The following is a 19,027-nucleotide window of genomic DNA, read 5'->3' as shown; positions in this document are numbered from 1 at the left end:
CTTGGACTAGCTCATTCTCCCTATCTCTCCCTAAAACATCTCTCTCTTAAGCTTTCTTGTGTACTGGGTACAACGGCATGTTTCTCATCTCTGTGAGAGCCCTCCAGTATCACAAAATAAAATGACAACATTGTCATGCCTGTCACAACATTTCTCTATCTAGATTATCTCCTAACTATTGTTTTATGGCAAGCTTGTATTCCCTCTTATAGAATATGTTCATGGAAAACTCATTCTCAGATAGTTTCTCTCTCTAGGAATGCTACATAACGAACAGATCTATATGAATTTGGTGAGTTTGTTCCTTGCATTTGTTCATATTTTGTATTTGAAATATTAATTTGAAGTGTGGGAAAAGCATGTATGGACAAGGAGAAAATTAAGGCATCTTTTTTTATCTGCTGAAATGATTTAAGTTGGGTTTTGACAAGTATATACTTGCTGGAAACTAGGTTGGGGTTGTTTGGATGAGGTTTATAATAGTTACAATTAATTTTGGGTTCTAATTCTTTTGTCCATGACAAAGTTGGTGATCTTTGTGCATCTTTTGGACTCAATGTACAATAAGCTATTTGTGACCCTTTTTAATAGGGCAAGAAAGGGTTACATGGCGTATGTTTGATGAATTTCTGGTTGAGTTCAAAACCCAATTTGCATACTACTATAGCTCTCTATTTACTTTTGAAAAGCAAAAAGACATACTGCATTTGGGCCAACATAGTGTTGTATTTACCAATCTCAATCTTTTGTTTGAATGAAAATTGAGTAAGGGCAATTTCAAGGTGTTGTTTGGGCCATAGTTTTGCCTTGTTTTACGTCATTCTATGTGGCATAACAATTTTTGTTTTGCCGTAATTTTGTTTCACATGTGTATGTGAATGGATGCATAAGAGATTTGTATGGGGCAATGATTTCATGCAACCGTTGCATAGGAATATGATGAAACAACCTTAAAAAACCATCTTATGGCCATTTGTTTGATCCAAATTTTGAAGTATACACTCGTTTCATTCTAATGAACAGTCACGAAACTGAAAATTTGAAAACACAACCTAGAGAGTATTTTTATAGCCCAATTAACAGAGGCTGCTCATTCTGGTGAGACGTTTGATCTAAGTCTTAGAAGAATTTTTTCATTTCCAATTTTTTTGGATGGCTTTATTATCATTAGATAAACAAGATACAAGATAAAAATCACAATCTCTATAAGCATACAGAATGTAATACTGTCCAACGTGTCTATGATATTTTGGGCATGTTGACACACTAAAGATATGACACGTGTTTGTATCTTTACATTTTTCACCTTTCTTCTCGAAGTCTTAGTAAAAAATACTCAGTGGTACCTAAAAGCCACATCCATCCTTCATTAAATAATACACAAATGGGTCATGTTTAAAAAAGCAAATGAGAGTTGACAAATCTCAGAAAAGCGAATCACCGGACACCCAACAACAATATCAGATACAGAGACTTCTAATTCAATTTACACCACTAAGAAAATTAAAGAAAATATTTATGGAGGAGCTGAGATGCAAGAATGCTGCTCATCCTCTCTGTGGGGTGAAACGAGTCCCAAAACACGTACTTGGATGCATCTCTACAAGTCCTGCTCGTTACGTTGTTGCATAACTCCACTGTCTCTAGCTCTCCAGTGCCGCAACAACCGTACCTAGATTCCTCAAAACCTAGAAAACCCATAAAACACGTGCCAATGACATCAATACATGAAACCTGTGACTTGTCATTGCTATGATCCAATGACTTGGATCATATTAATAGCTTATGCCCAATGGCCCATACTATATCTCTGTTGATCTAGCGATTGTATTTTATACTTGGCTTTTAATAATATTTATATAAATCTAACAAAGTTGAAATTTGGAGTCGTCAACTCCTCTCCTTAGGGCACACCTAATAAAAATATTTAAAAATTTGTAAAAAATAAATTGATTAAAATACCTTTCAAAATTTTAAGCTATTTTAGTCAATTTATTTTTGTGAATTATTTTTTAATATTTTTATTAAGTGCATATATTTTTCAAGTGTTGACGTATGCTAGAACTAAAATTCAAATACATAATGCAGCTGTAGTCATCCAATCAGTTTGATTCAATCTAAATCATTGGGCATATATTATTGCATCAACACTCAGGCTGACAAAATATATTCCATATATTCATAACTATCTATCTATATTAGCACAAGCTGGTGCTACACAAAACCCATTTGACATCCTTAATTTTCTAATTTTCCACTATTATAAAGGAACATGAAACAACATATTTTCATTTTTCAACTTTAGCACATATTATTCTATAAGTGACCCATAGCAAATCCAAATCCAAATTATAGTTTTGAAAATTTCTTTATAGTTTGATAATCCCATCACGCCTATCAAGGCATAGGCTAAAAGCCTGGACTAGTGTTGTAGATGTATGAACCATGCACCATTGTTTGAACCAGTGATTTAAAAAACGGGTCGGCGCATCGGATCGGGCACCCCAAAAATCCATCCAAATCGGTGAATCGGCGATCTGGATCAAGAATCGGCCGAATTGGTCGGATTAAGCCTTAAAATTTTTTTATTAAAATTCATTATAAATGTTTTTTTTTAGTAATCCAATAAGAAATGGGGGTACTCCATTAATAACTTTTATTTTTTCGTATCAACATGCGAATATTGAGATATTCTTTTCCTGTATGGAGATTCTCATCATATATTTATTAAAACCTAACTAAACACAATGTTATACATTGAAATTAGAATTATTGGTTTGTATTTTATTCTTTTATCATCATGTTACTTTACAAATAAGAATAAATTTGAAATTTATCTTATAATATCAACTAATTTAAAAGTCTAATTTATAACTATAACAAAAAATAATACATAATTTATAATGTAAAGAAACTAATATATAAGATTTGATTATCGTTGTGATTAGCATAATTATTAATTCTAATGAACATGATTAAAAACAGGGGTATGACCCTCACAAATAAATAAATCTAATGTATAATAATAAGTGTTGATAGAAATATAGAATTTAGTAACATAAATTTGAAAACATATTTTAATAGAATTAGGGAAAAAAATAAAAATTTTCATATTTGCAATGTGAGATAATTGATAAAGCAACTTGAAATAAATTCTAAAGTGGTATGAACTGGTGTTATTTTTCTCTCTTAAATATCTCATTAACTAATAATTTTTAAAATGTTCAAAAAACAAAAATTAGTATTATTTTTTACTTTTTTTAATATCCTATGACCTAGTAAAATAATTTCATATAACTATGTTAATTTTTTGCAAATGTTATATGGAATTTTATTTTTGTAATTTTATGTAATTAAAAATTATTTATATGTACTTTATGCTTGTATATTATAAAAATAAATAAATTTAATTAATCATAATAAGGATTAAATCTTAAAAATTAATTAATCTTAAAAAGAATTAGACCATTTTATTTTATAGATGTCTTGGTATATGAGAGAAAGATATAGTTATAGTACCTACCCATCCCTATCTAATACAAACACCACAAATAATTTGGAACAATTTATCGCCATCATTTAAAATAAAGGGTGCTTTTACTTGGAACAATTTTTCCCCACCATAAATAATTTGGCTGCATGGTTGATCTTTTGAGGAGGCCTGGTTTAGTGAGAGAAGCCCATGAATTCATGAGAGAGATGCCTATTGAGCCTAATGCAGTTATTTGGAGGACTTTGTTGGTGCCCGTGCCATTAATGGACATGTAGAGCTTGGTGAATTGGCTCCAACCCAATTGGGTCGGCTCGATCCGAGACATACCGGTGATTATGTTCCTCTATCTGGATTACAATGACCAAAATACAATCAAAGTCTAGGGCAAGATTAGGGTATCCAAGTGCTAAAAGGGTTTGGAGATTTCAAAAGCTAGAAAATGGTTTTCCGATTGTGATGAGGTCAAACTCTAGGTCGGAATACTCGAAGAACACTGGGAGAGATGCCCGTAATGGGCCATTGAATTTGCCCCAGCACGCTCAGTATTCATGACCATCTCTCTCGAATTGTTGCTGCAAAAGTAGCCCTAATACTTTTGCCTGCAAAAGTAGCCCTAATACTCGATTGGAGAGACACAGAGTGCGTGATAGGACTGGTAATAGCGTTTGTAAATGGGGAGAAAGAGCTCAAGAGAACAGGGGTAGGCTTCAATGGTTAACAAGATGCATGACAGGAATGGAATTTTATAATTGATTTGAAGTGAAAAAAGATGGAGAGAAGGGCTTCGGAGGGGAAGAAGGTAGGTGCTGCAGTAGGTATTTGTGATGGCCCTCATGGCAATTGCAATTTTATTGCCGTTGATCGGAGGGTTTGGGAACAATTGGAGATTAAAACTGCGTTCTTTGTCACTGGTTCTTTCTCTCCTCCGATTGCGGATTTCTTTCGGCTTTCTAATTGGGCCCAACGTGGGTGGAATTTGTCCTATAGGCCGGATGTGAAGATCATTGGTCCAAATAAAGTGGTGCTTAAGCTTCGATCTGAGAAGGAGATTGCTTGAGCTCTTTCCAATAGGTTTTGCAGAATCCGAGGTAGTCTTCTTTCCTTGGACCATTGGAAGGCTTCTAACCATGTTTCTTTTCGACATAAGGTTTCTAAGTGGGTCTATCTATGGGGCCTACCCCTGTCAAGTTGGAATCTCGCTATTATAAAAAAAGTGACTGGACAGATTGGGGTTTTCATTGATTTGGATTGGGATTTCCTCCTGAATCCTTGTTGTCGGTTGGTTCGAGTTAAGATCGACCTTTGTGTTGGGGTGTCTCTTCTAGAGATCGTTTTGTTGTGCATAAATGAGGAGTTCTTCAAGATTCAATTATCTGAAAATAGAGAGGCTCATTGACCAAAGTTTGTTGGGTATCCCATCATGGATGTGAACGATAGAGTTAATCTGACTAGAAATTTCTTTTGCGGTAGGAACAAGTCGGGGCGGTATCAGTGCCAAGAAATTTGAAATTTAAAAAAGGTGTAAGGCCCAAAGGTAGGAAACGGTGGATACCGGTTGGCAGGTTTCCATATTCGTCGGAAGGTTATTCGAAACGTCTGTTTTCTCGTCAGTGTGTTTCATTTGATGTTGCGAACGTGTCCATTGTTCCCGGCGAAGTTATTCCAAATAGCCTTAAAGATTACCGTGGGGTTGATGCAGCGTTTTATGTTCCGAAGGTTGCACCATTGACATTTCCCATCAATCACGTTGTTTCGAAAGGCTTGGTGGAGGCCGACTGTTTCAAAGGGGAAAGTTTCCATGTAGGATTTTCTGATAGGGATGGCTCGGCGACTCATTATGAGGTTTTGCCCAAACTCTTCCCTAGGAAAGTGGACGACCTTAAAAGAAAGTTGCTGGCAGTGACTACTATAGCTTCTTTTCTTTATTTTCTTGCACTGAAGGAGTTCTTGGCATGGATCCTGCAACAGCGTTTGGTGGTAGTGATCTTGGCTCTTTTGTCAAAAATTAATATGCACTTCCTTCATTTCGCCATGGTGCAATCAGTGAGTTGAGGAAGAGATCTAGATCTTGATTTGATCCTCTCTTGATCAAACCTCTAGCTTTGGTGGTGATACATGATGATGATGTCCCGGTGGTCCGTGTGCCTCAGGCCGAGAAGAATGTTGTTCTGAATGGGGAGTTTATTGCAATTGCGGAGATTGCTGTTGTGAATGAAGAGTTTTCTGCAAATGAGGGGATTGTTGTTGTGAATGAGGAGATTGCAGTGATTGACGAGTTTGTTGTTGTGGATAATTCAGATGAACTGATCCTCTCTGAGTCTTTGGAGGCTATCCCTTTAGTCGCATTCCCTCAAGAGGTACAGTTGCATTGTTACTCACTAGACCTACTTTTGTGATGCTTCCTATGCCAGCTATGGTGCTTGATGATACGGTCTTGGTAGGGAAGATGATTGAGGACATGGGTATGGGAGACGTACACTTAGATGATGGAAATTCAGGCTAGGCGTGAGGTGAGAGCTGCGGTGGCAAACGATAAGGCCCAGGGTACTGTGGCTGCTTCTGACCCCCTGTCCCCAACAAAGCCCCAAACTTGTGTAAAGAAAAGTAAGAACATAGAATTGGGCACTCGCTCTAGTGAGAAAAAGAAGAAAAAGGGGGAGTTGGGCACCCGCTCTTCTGCTCGACTTCAAGCATGAAGTATCAGTAAAGGAGCTCCTGCGGTTGCTGTATAAGGTTTCGTGACCCTGCTCTGGTAGAGGCAGAGTAGTGTTCCAGTGATGATGAAGGTTCTATTGTGCTACGATTAGAAGATTGCTTTTTTTACAGTGGTCAAGAAGGACCAGGTTCTTCTTCAAACACTCCACCTCCTTTTCCCCTTTAATGAATGTGATTTCATGGAATGTTAAGGGTTTGGGTAACCCCAACAGAAGACGGCATATGTTATTTTTGGTTTTGAAATTTAGACATGTGCTCCTATTTTTGCAAGAAACAAACTCCCTAGCCACCTACTGTTTCAGGGGTCCGGGAGGTTTGGGGTAATAAGTCTGTTGATTTTTTTGATGTGGATGCGTGTGGGCTGCCTGGTGGGCTGTGGGTCCTTTGGGATCCTACGGTACTTCGGACTTTTGAGTGTGTTAGAAGGGATAACTTTTTGCTAGTTGGTTTTTCTGAGCCTAATTCGGGCTTTAAGTGGGGTTTTGTCAACGTTTATGGGTCTTCTGTTCTTTCTTTAAAAGAAACTTTTATTTCGGATTTGAATGTTGTCATCCAATCTTTTCCTTATCCTGTAGTGGTTGGTGGTGACTTTAATCTTATTCGGTGGCCTGATGAGTGTCTTGATGGTTCTCTTATTACTTCCTCTATGAGATTGTTCAATGATTTTATTGAATGTAATTCGTTTTTGGACCCTTTATTATTGACACTAAGTTTACTTAGTCCAATAATCGTGTTTCTTCTCTGGCTATGTCTAAATTAGATAGATTTCTGCTATCGACGGAGTGGTTAGAGGTGTTTCCCTTATCTAAAATTAAGGCTCTACCTAGACTATCCTTAGATCACAGCCCAATCCTTTTGAATACTGGGGTGATTCGAGGAGGACGGAAACCTTTTAGGTTTGATTTAGCTTGGTTGGAAGAAAGGGAGGTGTTTGAGCTGATCAAAAGGACTTGGGTCAACATGTTGGTGGTGCGCACCGTAGATTTCTAGTTACATAAAGAGCTGTTGAGCATTAAGTAGAAATCAATTGATTGGACGAAGGTGAATAAGTTTGATATAAGGTCTAAGATCGATGAGGTGTTATCTGATATTGAATTATTGAATCATAACACCCAAATGTCAAGGGTACTCTCGGAACAACAAGATTTGGATCGACGTGTTAAACTGAAGGAATTGGAGGATTTACGTAGGTCAAAAGAGGTTTATTGGAAGCAGCGTTCTATAATTAAAAAGGTAAAAGAAGGGGCTTTCAATAAAAAGTTCTTTCATGCCACTTCCAGTGCGAGAAGGCTCCAAAATGATCTCTCTAGTTTGTCGATCTTCAGGATTGATCCTGACAATGAGCACGAGATGGAAGCAACAGTTATTAATCATTTTAAAAAAGCTTTAAAGCTCACCCCCTCTTTGAATAGAGTCCCCTTTAAAGTTTTATCAGTGGAGATGAAATCCTTGTTGGAAAGAGAGGTGTCTTGTGAGGAAGTTTATAAGGCAGTGTTTTCCATGCCAGGGGATAAAGCCCCTAGTCCGGATGGTTTCCCTTTAGCTTTCTTTCTGAAATTTTAGGATGTAGTGAAAGATGAACTCTTGGAGTTTGTGAAGAGCTTTATGAGGAGAGGTCATATCCTCAGAGGGGTAAATTCTACTTTTTTGGCCTTGATCATTAAGAAAGCGATAATTTTTGGTCTTTTTGATATTAGACCTATTAGCTTGCTGACTAGTCTTTATAAGATTATTGCTAAAATTCTTGCTGATAGGTTGAAAATTGTTATTCCATTTCTTCTCTCTAGCACTCTATCAGCTTTCATCCAAGACCGTCAAATTACTGATGGTGTACTTATTGCCCAAGAATGTATTCATTCTCGAGTTTTAAGTGAAAGGCCAAGTATTCTACTTAAGTTTGGATATGGAGAAGGTTTATGATCGGGTTGAACAGGGTATTCTTCTTGAAATCTTGAAAGCAATGGGTTTTAGTGAAAGATGGTGAAGATGGATGTTTGGTTGTCCCTCTTCTGCACACTATTATGTCCTTTTTAAAGGTAACCCTACTGGTTTTTTCAGTGCATCTAGAGGATTACGCCAGGGCGATCCCTTGTCCTCTTTCTTATACACAATTTATGTAGAGTGCTTTAGCCTGATGTTGAACAGAGTGGAGGGATTGGGTCATTTTGCAGGTTTTAAAATCTCAAATTCTGATATGATTATTTCACATTTGCAATATGTTGATGACACTCTGATTTTTTGAGATGATGAACTATGCCAAGTCTCTATTATTACTAGATTCTTGGAGATTTGCGAAGTTACACTTGGCCTTAAAGTGAATTTCCATAAATCGTCTGTGATTGGTATCAATTGTGATGAAAATTTGATGAAGAGTGTGGCAGAGGTCTTGGGATGTAAGATTGGCTCTTTCCCTATCTCCTATCTTGGTCTCCCTATCTCTGATACTTTCCCTATCTCCTATCTTGGTCTCCCTATCTCTGACACTAGACTTGCCATTGTAGTTTGGGACATAGTGCCTGAAGAATTCAAATGAAATTAGAGCTCTGGAAGCATAAGTACTTCTCTTTGGGTGGTCGGGTGACGTTATTGCAATCATGTTTATCCAATCTTCCAGTGTATCAGATGTGTTTAATCAATATGTCTGCCTTTATTGCACAGAAAATTGAGCGTATGATGCGAAATTTTTTGTGGGGTCCTTGTGTTGAACAAAGGAAATTCCATCTTTTAAGGTTGCATTGAGTATGTACTCAGAAACGTGAGGGTGGTTTGGGAATTAGGAACATCAGATTGGTTAATCAAGCTTTACTGTGTAAGTGGTGGTGGTGCAGTTTTCCTCTTAAAGATCAACTTTGGTGCAAAGTTCTCTCCGCCAAATATGGGATGGATCGATTCGATCTTTGACGTTAGGGTGGGGGAGGCAATAGTATATCGTCTGTATGGAGGGATATCTTCTCTTGCAAACCGATGATTTCGGGTTATTTTAGATGGAATATTGGGGGTGGTGGGCGAGAGGCTTTTTGGCATCACAAATGGATTGGGGAATTTCTATTGAAGGCATTATTCCCTGATTTATTTGCTATTGTTGTTATTCCAAATTTGTTGGTTTGTGAGGCAGTTGATAAGAGGGGATTTCAAATTTCTTGGAATATACCATTGTGGTATTCTCGTTTAAACTGTGTGGTTTTTTCCCAATGGTGTTCTTTGATGGAGTTACCTTATACTGTTTATATATCATCAAATGCTGAGGATGAAGTAGTTTGGGAGATTGAGGGTGGTGGAAGGTTTTTAATTAAGTCTTGTTACAATCTCTTCTTCCACGATCGTTGGAGATGGTCATATCCTCAGGTGGCACAGGTATGAAAGTGGCCAATCCCTTTTAAGGTTCGTGTCTTTATTTAGCTGGCATCTTTGAATAAAGTTCTCACCACTCGTATATGAGGGTGGCTTTTTGGAGTTCTTAGTATTGTTACCTCAATCAGTGGGAGAGATTGTGCACCAGTTTGAGGTAGCCTCTAATTTGATTGTTTACAGTCTCGACTCTATATAAACTTTTCCATTTTATTTTTTTTTGTTAATTGGTTTTTTCTTTTTTGCAATACTGTTGTTAAAATTTTTATTTTAAATATTAGAATGGATATTTGTTTATTTATTTTGGTGCATTAATGTGCAATCTTGTACCGTTATATTCTTGCAAACATTGTAACAAAATTGTGTTGTCTACATTGTAATTCATATGATCATATTGTTCTGAATCTAAATGAAGAGATTTCAATTTATTTTTCTTTATTTATTTCAATTTTCCCCTAACCACAACCTGTTGATTATTCATCTCTAAGTATAACTTTCTTAGATGAGGCTCATCATTACTATCCATAGACGTTTAGATTATATATTGTGACGTAGAGAATGTAATGCAATTTCAATATCTTAAGTTTTTTTGTTTAAGATAAATGTAGGTAATAAGATAGTATACACTTAATCTATATTTTTTCATTATTTGAAATTTTCTTTCGGGGTTTTTGACTCATTTAAAAAAAATAAAAAATAAAAATAAAAAATATATTGCAATGAACCAGTCCGATTAACAACTCAATTAGGGTGGTTCTGATCTAACCGCTTCCGGACCCATGTCTAGTTGACCTATCCAATTCGATGTTTCCTACTGAATGAAAGTTAAGAAGCAACATTCCTAATAATAACTAGGATGATTTGATACCTTTAATGATTTTGTATGCCGACTTGACCCTTAAGCTGATATTTTCCCAAGTTATTTTAAACATTAAAAAATGCCCTTAGTTTCTCATAATCTCAAAGTTTTATTTCTCCTATAATTTGTTTCTCTAAATCCGAAAAAAAAATATAACTGAAGTCTATAATGCTAAAGATTGTGGAATGATAAAATTTAAATGCAAAGAATAAAAGATATATATCGCAAACTAATGATATAAATATATTGAGAAACTCCCATTATAGAAGATATGCAAATGGATAAAACAAAGATCTCATTGACATAACTAAAAAGCTAGCCTCTTGTAATTTTTAAAATTCCCAACCCCCTTCGTTTTTGTAGGGAAGCTTTTTGCTTACCTGCAAATATTAGCCAACCAAATTAAGATATCTATGACCCTCAAGTGGGTGGAGAGAAAAACATTATTACTAAAAATTCGTATATCCAAACAGGCCAATCTAGCCATTTCACCATTAAAATTTAAGTAATTTTTTCAGAATTTCTTTAGATAAAAATAAAACTTTTCCAGAAAATGAAAACTTCAAATCCACAACTTTATTACGAAATGGTGCAGTGAGTCCTCCGAGTACGTTATTACGAAATGGTGCAGTGAGCCCTCCGAGTACAAATAAAATGATTTACTCAAGTATTGCATGGCCAAGGGCATCTACACTTGAAAGGGCCATGGCATTTTCCATGTCCCTGATCACGGTAAGACCTGCAAGTATATCTGCAAAGGGAACCGATGCAAAAGATTGGAACAGCAAGAATATCCTTGTTGCATTCCTTTGCCTCAACAACTGATGCCATTTCACCTGCATTATTTAAAAGGCTATATTGCAAAAATTAGAGTCCTAAAATTACTCTTATGTTAGGTTTTACCCAAGGGAGTAAATAGATAGTATACTCCCACCAGCAGGAGTGTAAAATCTTTTGGCCTAATAAGAAGGGATGGTGGCTCATGTTTGAGCACCCCAGGTAAGGCAAATAGCAAGTACCGTAAATATTGAATTTATTCGGAAAAAGTATCACATAAAAGAAATACTTTCTTAAAAAATACATTATTTATGACTTTTCTTTTTTAAGAAAGAGATATTGATCATTGTAGTAGGGCAAAGCCCAAATTTGCCAAAATGTAAAACCATGGTATCTCCCACCAGTTTACATTAGACTTTCATCATTGGTTCATAATATGTGGATTCCACAGAGGTGTATCATACGGCGTGAAACATAGCCCCTATGGTATAGATATTATGCATCATTCGTTTGTGACATTATTTTCACACTTCATGAACAAAAAAAGTGAATGCAACGCTTTTTCAGGACTAAAAAATGGGACCTGACTGTAAATTATGAAATACAAATAAAATAAAGCAGTCTTTCAGCAATATAATCAAAATTCATTTTATAATCTTAAAAAAAAAGATTTGATTGTAAAATAAGAAATATATGGAACTCTTTTTAAATGTAAAATATAGAATAGGATTTGTTTATAAATTTTTTTTCTTTATAAATTAGCAAAAACAATATACAATCAAATTAGAATATGATCCATTTAAAAGTTGGGAGAATATCTTCATTCACCTTTTTAGGTTTCATTTCTCAACAGATGCAAGGCTTAAAAACATATATGTGGCATAAAGTTCTCATGTGTTATATTTTCTAACACTCCAGGTCAACTTTACCCCGTTTGGCCTTATATTTTTAGCCCAAATGAAAAGACATCATTTTTCTCTCCCTTTATAAATCCCTTTTTCTCTTCTATTCTAGTGTTTCTTCCAAACCTCTCTCTCTCTTTCTCTCTCTCCTCATGATTCTTTCCAAACCTCTCTCTCTTTCTGTGGGGAGAAACTTGGGAAGCGAGAGCTTAGGGGGTTTAGAAAGAAATAGAAAGAGGAGTTTAGAAACGAATAGAAAAAAAAGTAATCATTTTAACTTTTGTGTGGGCTAAAAACATATGGTCAAAAGAGATAAAGTTGGTCCACCGGTACACATAATCCCTCTGCCACCAGATATGATTTAAAACGTTTGATATGTTGAGAAATGAAACATAAAAAGAGGTTGTACGGAGATATTTTCACTTCAAAATTTATCAAAATAGGTTGGGGTGGTTTTGATGAGGTTTATAATAGTTGCAATTGATTTTGGGTTCTAACTCTTTTGTCCATGACAAAGTTGATGATCTTTGTGCCTCTTTTGGACTCAATGTACAATAAGCTATTTGTGACCCTTTTTAATAGGGCAAGCAAGGGTTACATGCCGTATGTTTGTTGATTTTTCTGGTTCAGTTCAAAACCCAATTTGCATACTATTATAGCTTTGTATATACTTTTGAAAAGCAAAAAGACCTGCTGCATTTGGGCCAACATAGTGTTGTATTTACCAATCTCAATCTTTTGTTTGAATGAAAATTGAGTAGGGGCAATTTCAAGGTGTTGTTTGGGCCATAGTTTTGCCTTGTTTTACGTCATTCTATGTGGCATAACAATTTTTGTTTTGCCATAATTTTGTTTCTCATGTGTATGTGAATGGATGCATAAGAGACTTGTATGGAGCAATGATTTCATGCAACCGTTGTATAGTAGTATGATGAAACAACCTTAAAAAACCATCTTATGGCCATTTGTTTGATCCAAATTTTGAAATATACACTCTTTTCATTCTAATGAACAATCACAAAAACTGAAAATTTGAAAACACAACTTAGAAACTATTTTTATAGCCCAATTAACATAGGCTGTTCATTCTGGTGAGATGCTTAGATCTAGGTTTTAGAAGGATTTTTTCATTTCCAATTTTTTTGGATGGCTTTATTATCATTAGATGAACCATGTTAAAAAAGAAAAAAATGATTTTGAGTTTATAAAGGCTAAGATCATGAAATTCACAAAATGAATGGTCTAGATTCATTTTTGGAGGGGACTCATTTTGACCATATCTAGGGTTCAAATTAAACTCTTTTTTTTTTTGGATTGATTATTGAGATGAAGAAAGTATGTGTGCAAAATTTGAGATCACACAAATACTACAAACATGGTTTTCTAGAAGTGTCGTTGTGTTATACTATGATAGAACCGTTGCATTAGGTCATTGCTCGTATGTAAAACTTTTAAATTGTAAGGCCACATTATACCCCATAATAAATGATACATTATGAAACATACAAGATAAAAATCACTATCCCTATAAGCATACTGAATGTAATACTGTCCAATGTGTCTATGATTTTTTGGGCTTGTTGACACACTAAGGATATGACACGTGTTTGTATCTTTACATTTTTCACCTTTCTTTTCGAAATCTTAGTTAAAAATACTCAGTGGTACCTAAAAGCCACATCCATCCTTCATTAAATAATACACAAATGTGTCATATTTAAATAGGCAAATGAGAGTAGACAAATCCCAGAATAGTGAATCACCGCCCACCCAACAACAATATCACATACATAGACTTCTAATTCGGATTACACCACTAAGAAAATTAAGGAAAATATTTATGGAGGAGCTGAGATGCAAGAATGCTGCTCGCCCTCTCTATGGGGTGAAAGGAGTCCCAAAACACGTACTTGGATGCATCTCTACTCGTGCTGCTCGTTACGCTGTTGCTTAACACCACTGTCTCTAGCTCTCCAGTGCTGCAACAACCGTACCTAGATTCCTCAAAACCTAGAAACTCATAAAACACGTGCCAATGACATCAATACGTGAAACCTGTGACTTGTCATTGCTATGATCCAATGACTTGGATCATAACAATAGCTTATGCCCAATGGCCCATAATATATCTCCGTTGATCACGCGATTGTATTTTATACTGGTTTTAATAATATTTATATAAACCTAAATAAGTTGAAATTTGGAGTCGTCAACTACTCTCCTTAGGGCACACCTAATAAAAATATTTAAAAATTTGTAAAAAATAAATTGATTAAAATACCTTTCAAAATTTTAAACTATTTTGGTCAATTTATTTTTGTGAATTATTTTTTAATATTTTTATTAATTGCATATATTTTTCAAGTGTTGACGTATGCTAAAACTACAATTCAAATACATAATGCAGCTGTAGTCATCCAATCAGTTTGATTCAATCTAAATCATTGGGCATATATTATTGCATCAACACTCAGGCAGACAAAATATATTCCATATATTCATATCTTTCTATCTATATTAGCACAAGCAGGTGCTACACAAAACCCATTTGACATCCTTAATTTTCTAATTTTTCATTATTATAAAGGAACATGAAACAGCATATTTTTATTTTTCAACTTTAGCACATATTATTCTATAAGTGACCCATAGCAACTCCAAATTATAGTTTTGAAAATTTATTTATAGTTTGATAATCCCATCACGCCTATCAAGGCATAGGCTAAAAGCCTGGACTAGTGTTGTAGATGTATGAACCATGCACCATTGTTTGAACCAGTGGTTTAAAAAACGGATCGGTGCATTGGATCGGGCACCCCAAAAATCCATCCAAATCGGTGAATCGGCGATCTGGATCGAGAATCGGCCGAATCGGTCGGATTAAGCTTTAAAAGTTTTTTATTAAAATTCATTATAAATGTTGTTTTTTAGTAATCCAATAAGAAATGGGGGTACTCAATTAATAACTTTCATTTTTTCACATCATGTGAATATTGAGATGTTCTTTCCCTGTATGAAGATTCTCATCATATATTTATTAAAACCTATCTAAACACAATGTTATACATTGAAATTATAATTATTAGTTTGTATTTTATTATTTTATCATCATTTTACTTTACAAATAAGAATAAATTTGAAATTTATTTTATAGTATCATCTAATTTAAAAGTCTAATTTATAACTATAACAAAAAATAATACATTGCGTAATTTATAATGTAAAGAAATTACTATATAAGATTTGATTAACATTGTAATTAGTATAATTGTTAATTCTAATAAACATGATTAAAAACAAGGGTACGACCCTCACAAATAAATAAATCTAATGTATAATAATTAGTGTTGATAGAAAGCTAGAATTTAGTAACATAAATTTGCAATCATGATTTAATAGAATTAAGGAAAAAAAATAAAAATTTTCATATTTGCAATGTGAGATAACTGATAAAGCAACTTGAAATAAATTCTAAAGTGGTATGAATTGGTGTTATTTTTCTCTCTTAAAATATCTCATGAACTAATATTTTTTAAAATGTTCAAAAAACCAATACTAGTAATATTTTTTACTTTTCTTAATATCCTATGACCTAGTACAATAATTTCATACAATTATGTTAATTTTTGGCAAATTTTATATGGAATTTTATTTTTGTAATTTTATGTAATTAAAAATTATTTATATGTATTTTATGCTTGTATATTATAAAAATAAATAAATTTAACTAATCATAATAAGGATTAAATATTAAAATTAAATAAATATAATTAATCTTAAAGAGAATTATAGACCATTTTATTATATAGATGTCCTTGTATATGAGAGAAAGATATAGTTATAGTACCTACCCATCCCTATCTAATACAGACACCATAAATAATTTGGAACAATTTATCGCCATCATTTAAAATAAAGCGTGCTTTTATTTGGAACAATTTTTCGCCACCATAAATAATTTGGCTGCATGGTAGATCTTTTGAGAAAGGCTGGTTTAGTGAGAGAAGCCCATGAATTCATGAGAGAGATGCCTATTAAGCCTAATGCAGTTATTTGGAGGACTTTGTTGGTGCCCGTGCCATTAATGGACATGTAGAGCTTGGTGAATTGGCTCGAACCCAATTGGGTCGGCTCGAACCGAGACATAGTGGTGATTATGTTCCTCTATCTGGATTACAATGACCAAAATACAATCACAAGTCTAGGGCAAGATTAGGGTATCCAAGTGCTAAAAGGGTTTGGAGATTTCGAAAGCTAGAAAATGGTTTTCCGATTGTGATGAGGTCAAACTCTAGGTCGGAATACTCGAAGAACATTGGGAGAGATGCCCGTAGTGAGCCATTGAATTTGCCCCAGCACGCTCAGTATTCATGACCATCTCTCTCAAATTGTTGCTGCAAAAGTAGCCCTAATACTTTTGCCTGCAAAAGTAGCCCTAATACTCGATTGGAGAGACACCGAGTGCGTGATAGGGCTGGTAATAGCATTTGTAAATGGGAGAAAGAGCTCAGGAGAACAAGGCTAGGCTTCAATGGTTAACAAGATCCATGACGGGACTAGAATTTTATAATTGATTTGATATGAAAAAAGGTGGAGAGAAGGGCTTCAGAGGGGAAGAAGGTAGGTGCTGCAGTAGGTATTTGTGATGGCCCTCCTGGCAATTGCAATTTTATTGCCGTTGATCGAAGGGTTTGGGAACATATGGAGATTAAAACTGCGTTCTTTGTTACTGGTTCTTTCTCTCCTCCGATTGCGAATTTCTTTCGGCTTTCTGATTGGGCCCAACGTGGGTGGAATTTGTCCTATAGGCCGGATGTGAAGATCATTGGTCCTAATAAAGTGGTGCTTAAGCTTCGATCTGAGAAGGAGATTACTTGAGCTCTTTCCAATAGGTTTTGCAGAATCTGAGGTAGTCTTTTTTCCCTGGACCATTGGAAGGCTTCTAACCATGTTTCTTTTCGACATAAGGTTTCTAAGTGGGTCTATCTATGGGGCCTACCCCTATCAAGTTGGAATCTCACTATTATAAAAAAAGTGACTGGACAGATTGGGGTTTTCGTTGATTTGGATTGGGATTTCCTCTTGAATCCTTGTTGTCGGTTGGTTCGAGTTAAGATAGACGTTTGTGTTGGGGTGTCTCTTCCAGAGATCGTTTTGTTGTGCATAAATCAGGAGTTCTTCGAGATTCAATTATCTGAAGATAGAGAGGCTAAAGTCTGTTGGGTATCCCATCATGGATGTGAACTATAGAGTTAATCTGACTGGAAATTTCTTTTCCAGTAGGAACAAGTCGGGACGATATCAGTGTCAGAGTAGGAATTTGAAATTTAAAAAAGGTGTAAGGCCCAAAGGTAGGAAACGGTGGATACCGGTTGGCAGGTTTCCATATTCGTCGGAAGGTTATTCAAAACGTCTGTTTTCTCGTCAGTGTGTTTCATTTGACGTTGCGAATGCATCCATTATTCCCGGCGAAGTTCTTCCAAATAGCCTTAAAGATTACCGTGGGGTTTATGTCGTGTTTTATGGTCCAAAGGTTGCACCATTGATACTTCCCAACAATCACGTTGTTTCGAAAGGCTTGACGGAGGGCGACTGTTTCGAAGGGGAAAGTTTCCATGTAGGATTTTCTGATAAGGATGGTTGAGCGACTCATAATGAGGTTTTGCCCAAACTCTTCCCTAGGAAAGTGGGCGACCTTAAAAGGAAATTGCTGGTAGTGACTATTATAGCTTCTTTTCTCTATTTTCTTGCACATAAGAAGTTCTCAGTATGGATCCTGCAACAGCGTTTGGTGGAAGTGATCATGGCTCTTCTGTCAAAAATTAATATGCACTTCCTTCATTTCGCCATGGTGCAATCAGTGAGTTGAGGAAGAGATTTAGATCTCGATTTGATCCTCTCTTTATCAAACCTCTAGGTTTGGTGGTAATAGATGATGATGATGTCCCAGTGGTCCGTGTGCCTCAGACGGAGAAGAATGCTGTTGTGAACGGAGAGTTTGCTGCAAATGAGGAATTGCTATTGTGAATGGAGAGTTTGCTGCAAATGAGGAGATTGCTATTGTGAATGAGGAGATTGCAGTGATTGAGGAGCTTGTTGTTGTGGATAATTCGGATGGGGATGAACTGGCCCTCTCTGAGTCTTTGGAGGCTGTCCCTTTAGCCAGCTATGGTGCTTGATGATACGGTCTTGGTAGGGAAGATGATTGAGGACATTGGTATGGATGATGTGCGCCTAAGTGTGGTGATGATGGAAATTCAGGCTAGGCATAAGGCGAGAGCTGCGGTGGCAAACGATAAGGCCCAGGGTATTGTGGCTGCTTCTGACCCTCTGTTCCCAGCAAAGTTCCAAACTTGTGTAAAGAAAAGTAAGAAGATAGAATTGGGCACTCGCTCTAGTGAGAAAAAGAAGAAGAAGGTGGAGTTGGGCACTCGCTCTTCTGCTCGACTAAGCTTAAGGTATCAGCAAAGGAGCTCCTGCGGCTGCTACAATCAGGTTTCGTGACCCTCCTCTGGTAGAGGCAAAGTCGTCTTCCAGTGATGATGAAGGATTTATTGTGCTGCGATTGGAATATCTCTTTCCTGACAGTGGTCAGGAAGGACCAGGTTCTTCTTCAAACCTTCCTCCTCCTTTCCCTTTTAATGAATGTGATTTCATGGAATGTTAGGGGTTTGCGCACCGTAGATTTCCAGTTACATAAAAAGCTGTTGAGCATTAAGCAGAAATTAATTGATTGGAAGAAGGTGAATAAGTTTGATATCAGGGCTAAGATTGATGGGGTGTTATCTGATATTGAATTCTTGGATCACAACATCCAAATGTCAAGGGTACTCTCGGAGCAACAAGATTTGGATTAAAGTGTTAAACTGAAGGAATTGGAGGATTTACGTAGGTCAGAGGAGGTTTATTGGAAGCAGCGTTCTAGAATTCAAT

Source organism: Amborella trichopoda, chromosome 9 (assembly GCF_054954075.1).
Source record: "Amborella trichopoda isolate Santa Cruz 75 chromosome 9, AtrichopodaSantaCruz75HAP2 v2.0, whole genome shotgun sequence".
NCBI classification, from domain to species: domain Eukaryota; kingdom Viridiplantae; phylum Streptophyta; class Magnoliopsida; order Amborellales; family Amborellaceae; genus Amborella; species Amborella trichopoda.
The sequence above is the reverse complement of the archived record's forward strand: the minus strand, read 5'-3'. Positions refer to the sequence as shown.